Source organism: Musca vetustissima, unplaced genomic scaffold, assembly GCF_032173495.1.
Source record: "Musca vetustissima isolate MV318-11 ecotype Yass unplaced genomic scaffold, APGP_CSIRO_Mvet_v1 utg7835, whole genome shotgun sequence".
NCBI lineage: Eukaryota > Metazoa > Arthropoda > Insecta > Diptera > Muscidae > Musca > Musca vetustissima.
Genome location: NW_026881597.1, coordinates 21,355 through 28,055, shown reverse-complemented (window position 1 = coordinate 28,055; position 6,701 = coordinate 21,355).

Below are 6,701 nucleotides of genomic sequence, written 5' to 3'. Positions count from 1 at the left end.
TACTATGTGAAGCATTTGTACTCTACGAGAGTCTACCATGAATCACAAGGATGAAAAACAAAGGCTATGAGTTTTAACAACTTCTCCATACAAAAATTAAATATTGCCATGTGTAGACATTATTATATAATAAAAATTAAAGTTGCACTCAACGTATCCGTTAAAAATCTTAACAGACATAAATCTCGAGCTAATTCGCATTCATTAAAAATAATAACTTATATAAGATATCAATTGAAAGTGAAAATTATACTATACCACATTAACATCATGTGGTATACCACATTACCTGCACTTTTTTTAAAATCACTTTTTATGGGATTTCAAATATTTTCTCAAATATCTCTTAAATTGTTAGAATAATATTATTTTCAAATTGATACATGGAAAGACAACACATGTAGCATGTTAAGTGTAAATTTTCAATTTAATCGGATAAAAAATAAAAATTTGGCAATCTAAAAACAAATGGGTATACCACATTTGCATCACCTCCTATATCTAAATCTGAGCCGAATTTCAGGAAACTTAACACACATTATTCTAGACCTAAATGATTACGCGATATATAGGGTGCAACATTTACATTAAATCGGACGAAAATGTATATGGGAGCTATATCTAAATCTGAACCGATTTTCAGGAAACTTAACACACATCATTCTAAACCTAATTCATTACAATGTGCCAAATGTCGTGCAAATCGAAAGATTTATATAGACTTTGGTGCAACATTTACATTAAATCGGATATATATATATATATATGGGAACTATATCTAAATCTAAACCGATTTTTTCGCAATTTCAATAGGGTTCATCCTTGGGCCAAATAGGTGACCTATGCCAAATTTCATCCAAATCGGATAATAAATGCGACCTGTACTTTGTTCACAAAAATACATGGACGGACGGACATGCGTAAATCGACTTAAAATGTGATTCTATGCATATTCTCAAAAGGAACCATGTGCCTATCTCGTTTCCTTTTGCCTGTTACAAACATATGTTTTTGAGTTATCGTACCCGTCATTCACAAAAACACTTTGAAGAACAACGTGTTTAAAGTTTGAGAAGCCCTTCCGCCGTCTCTTGAAGCTGGCACAATAAATCGGCCATCTCTTCAAAATTTGTTATGATTTTCGCTTGAAATTAGTGTAGGTTCGAATTAAATCAAGACACAAAATTAAATTTTTTGAAAACGAGGGGGGGCGGTTCCCCGGGGGGCGGTTCCCTTAATATAACAAAAGGATTATATGGGGACTATCCCCAAAACCGGATGAATATTAATAATTTTTGGTACGGTGATTTGCTACAAAATAGGAATCCAAAATACACGTTTTTAGATAAGGCAGCTTAATTCCTTTCTTGTTGTTTAAAAAAATAAAAACAAAAAGATTTCTATTTTTAAAGTGAGTTATGGTCACATTGATTACTTTCGGAAAGAGAAGAGAAGATAGTTTCGGATTTCGCCAAAAATCCTCATCAGTTCTCTTAGTGTTTTGCCTGGGATATTGTCCCAGGGAGTCATGTATCACTCCACTAAACAAAAACCCCTTCTTCCTCAATTTTGTTACGTCCACAACGTCAAGCCTACGTACTTCTAGAGAACGGTCTGTTTGAGAATTATCCAAAAGTATCAGAAAATGTTGTGGCCGAACATGTAACCATGTGCCATAACTCCACTGTTATGCGTCTCTACTTTGCAGAGAATCAACATAACAAGTTTGTTGGTATCGATATAATGCGATGACAATTCAAATTACCGTGCTGTCGTCTATTTTTAGATTCAGTGTGCATTTGTTTGTAGGGATGTGTGTTTACTTTTTTAGGTAAGGCAGGTATTATGTCTTTGTGCATATGTTTGTAACAGGCAAAAGGAAACGAGATAGACACAGGGTTCCTTTTGAGAATATGCATAGAATCACTTTCTGAGTCGATTTACGCATGTCCGTCTGTCCGTCCGCCCGTCCATGTATTTTTGTGAACAAAGTACAGGTCGCATTTATAATCCGATTTGAATGAAATTTGGCACAGCTCACTTATTTGGCCCAAGGAAGAACCCTATTGAAATTGGGAAAAATCGGTTCAGATTTAGATATAGCTCCCATATATATATTCGTCCGATTTAATGTAAAAAGTCCCTATATATCTTCCGAATCTTCCGAAATTTGGCAAATCGTAATGAATTAGGCCCAGAATGATGTGTGCCAAGTTTCGAGAAAATCGGTTCAGATTTAGATATAGCTCCCATATATAGTTTCGTCCGATTTTATATAAATGGTGCACCAAAGTCCCTATATATCTTTCGATTTGCACGAAATTTGGCACAGCGTAATGAATTAGGCCTAGAATGATGTGTGCTGAGTTTCATGAAAATCGGTTCAGATTTAGATATAGCTCCCATATATAGTTTCGTCCGATTTTATATAAATGGTGCACCAAAGTCCCTATATAACTTTCGATTTGCACGAAATTTGGCACTGCGTAATGAATTAGGCCTAAAATTATGTGAGCTGAGTTTCATGAAAATCGGTTCAGATTTAGATATAGCTCCCATATATAGGTTCACCCGATTCAATGTAAATGGTCCACCAAAGTCCCTATATATATTTCGATTTGCACGAAATTTGGCACAGCGTAATGAATTAGGCCTAAAATGATGTGTGCTGAGTTTCATGAAAATCGGTTCAGATTTAGATATAGCTCCCATATATAGGTTCGCCCGATTCAATGTAAATGGTCCACCAAAGTCCCTATATATTTTTCTATTTGCACGAAATTTAGCGTATCGTATTCCATTAACTCTAGAATGATGTGTGCTAAGTTTCGGGAAAATCGGTTCAGATTTAGATATAGCTCCCATATATATCTTCGTCCGATTTAAGGTAAATTGTGTACCAAAGTCCCTATATATCTTTCGATTTGCACGAAATTTGGCACAGTGTACTAAATTAGGTCTAGAATGATGTGTGTTAAGTTTCCTGCAAATCGGTCCAGATTTAGACATAGATCCCACATATATATATATATATATATATATACATATACATATATATATATACATATATATATATATATATACATATATATGTATATATATATCAGTCCGATTTAATGTAAATGATGTACCCAAGTCTCTATATATATTTCGATTTGCACGAAATTTGGTACAGCGTACTGAATTAGGTCTAGAATGAAAATCGGTCCAGAGTTAGATATAGATCCCATATATATTTTTGTCCTATTTAATGTAAATGGTGCACCAAAATCCCTATATATCTTTCGATTTGCATGAAATTTAGCACGGCGTAATGAATAAGGTCTAGAATGATGTGTTTTAAGTTTTGTGAAAATCGGTTCAGATTTAGATATAGTTCCCATATATATTTTCGTCCGATTTAATGTAAATAGTGTACCAAAGTCCCTTAATATCTTTCGGTTTTCACGAAATTTAGCACATCTTAATGAATTAGGTCTAGAATGATGTGTGTTTAGTTTCGTAAAAATCGGTTCAGATTTAGATATAGCTTCTATATCTGACCAAATGAAAAATTTATTTTCGTTTGCAGAATGACATGTTTATGGATCCAATTTCATTTTACTGGTTCTTTAAAAATGCGACGTCTGTTAGGATTCATCTGTTGAATATACCTAAAGTGGTGAAGGGTATCATATAGTCGGCCCCGTCCGACTTTACAACTTTCCTTACTGGTTTTAATACCATTTTATGGAGGAAGTAACAAATGAATGTGACGATTGTGTAAAATTGATGAAAAATATTGACATTATAATTTTTGAATTGCTGTTACTTTTCGAAAAAATTGTGTTCCAAGAAAACTAAAATTACCACCATTACAGAAAACAGCATGGACATTTCACACTTTTTTGTAGTGTTAATGCGAGCATATAAAAATACCAAGGATTACCTAATTATACCCTACACAACTATGTTGTCAGGGTATTATGGCTTTGTGCAGCCCCAAATGTTTGTAACGCCGCGAAATATTGGTCCTAGACCCACCTTTAAGTATACCGATCGTCATATCTCGACCAGCTGAGTCGATCTAGACATGTGTGTCCGTCCGTCCGTCTGTCCATTATAATTTGTAAACACGATACAGGCCACAGTTATGGACCAATCTTCACGAAATGTAGGATGGGTTCTGGCCAATGAAGACCCCTATTGTTTTTGGTAAAGATCGGTTAATATTTAGGGGATGAAATGGACCAAATACTAAATTTTTGTCGGTTTTTCTGGCCGCTCCAGAGGCCGCAGTTATGGTCCGAACGTCGTGAAATTTTACATGGAGAAGGGGATCGGGCCTTAGAATAAGCATGCCTGTTTTGATAAAGATCGGCCAATATTTAGGGGGTCAAATGGACCCTGACTTTTGTGTGAAAAATTACAAAATTTTTATTCTGGGGCGTATATACTTGCTCCTGAAGGACATATACTCGAGATGTTGATAGTTTGTCTAAGATGAGTTGTTGACCTTCAAATTGATACCAATTATATGGCTGTATGTACTCCCATGCGGGAGTTATACGTAATTAAGTAAAGATGATTATGTGCATATTATTACTATTACTCCATTAGAGGACGGAAATGTCGCGCTGATTGCTTTAAAATTGTACATGAAGTTCCGATTATGGTCAAGGATTCCGCTTATAATTTTCGGTGAAGTTGAGATTTCATTCAGGGGGTGCAATGAACCGAAAACTTTAATTTTGTCAGATTTTCTAGTCGCTCTAGAGGCAATTATTATATGCAGAACATCACATATTTTACAAGGTGAAGGGGATCTGACAAAATACTTAAAGCGGCTGTTTAGATGATGATCGGTCAATTTTCTGAGGGTCAAATCAACCAAAACCTAAAGTGACCAATTTTTTATTTTATTGCGTAAAAATTCACTTCAAGAAAAAAATTTTGGAAAATATGCAAGACATAGAAAGATGAGTTGTTGATCTATAATCGGTACAAAGGCTGCAAATATCACGAAATATTGCCCTGGCTCAGAATATAGAACCGCCGAAAGTGTACTTTTCGTGGTAGTTGTGTAGGGTATCATATGGTCGGCCCCGTCCGACTATACTGCTCCGCTCACTGGTTTTAAATTAAATTTAATAAATATTGCAGGATTATATAGGAACCTTACTAATTGATCATATCTAAATTTTAATTTGATAACTTCAGTAGGGGCAGCGAAGCGCCACGGGTCCCGCTAGTAATTAATAAAACAAACTCGATTTTCTTGTTATTGTGTTATTGGAGAAATTTTTCATTAACAAAAAATATTCATTAAAAATCCACGCCTCATCAGATCCTGTTCTTGTGAAAATATTTATTAAAATTCAAACAACCCCATGGAGATCATGTTCTTCTAATATATGCTTCACATAAAGATCCCGTTGAAGGTCCTTTTCAAATTTCTTAAACCTTAATTTGTTTTTTCTTTATATAACATATCCGCCGTATACAGATCCCTAACGGTATTAATTATTGTGAATGCCCATCTCATGTGTGGGGTCCACACCAGAAGAAGTCTACGATGCATTTAATTAATGTTTACAATATATCCGACATACCTTCGTTTATATTCTCAATTACTCATGATGGTTTCCTTTACTGGCACTACAACAAATTTCCCTCCCATATCTTTCTTGTATATCAACAAAAAAAATCTTCCCAAAGAGCATTAAAAATTAAATCCTCCTTTTAGAAAGTTAATTTTATATCACCCCCCAATATCAAATAGAGCAGAATTTTTTTCTTTCTTTGACATTCACTAAATAAATTTTATACTCCATATACCATTTGTTCTTATTAATCATTTGTTGAATTGTTGTTATCACATTGTCGTCGTAACAACAATTTGTTTATTCCCTCAGTTAAGTGAAAGAAAGAAGATAAAATAATAACAATAACACAAACGTACATACATACATATATATGCAGTTATATAAATACAAATAATACTTTTATTGGCAATTGATGACAATGTCGAATGAAAGAAAGAAAAACTCCGAAGAATGAATTTTCATAGAAAACTCTCACGCAATGCTACCACTGCTGCTGCCACTGCTGTTAGTGCACATTCATCACTGTTAGTTCAACACATTCTTCCATTTCTGGCGGGGTCTTCCATTTTCGTTTCATTCATGAGCTTCTTTATTAAATAGTGCACTTTATCCTAATAAATCTCAAATCACACAAAAAGCAACAACTGCAACAACAAGAAATAAAGCAGCAAAGAACAAAATACCATTCAATAACAAATAACTGGAAAAAAATACCCAAGTTGCATTTCAGACGAAAATGTCGTCGTCGTCGACGACTACAATGTTAAAATCGGAAAACAAGGACCAGGACATGATGTACGACTTCTATGCAAGGAATGTTGCAATATTTTTATTGTCACGGTAAAAGCAAAACTGCTGCTACATTTTTGTTGCAGCAGCAAAGGACGACAACAGCTGCTGCCAAGATTTGTAGCTGGAAATGTTGTTGTTGTTGCTATGAATCTGGACGGAATGCTGGTTATGTGACAAGTAGTGTTATTTCTGTTTTTTTTCATATCTAATAAAATAAATACAATCCAATCAAGAAATAACAACAACAAATATTCTCACAAATCGCTAAGGATGATGTGTGAGCGTGTGTATGTGTGCAGGAATATTAGTAGAAAAACTACGCAA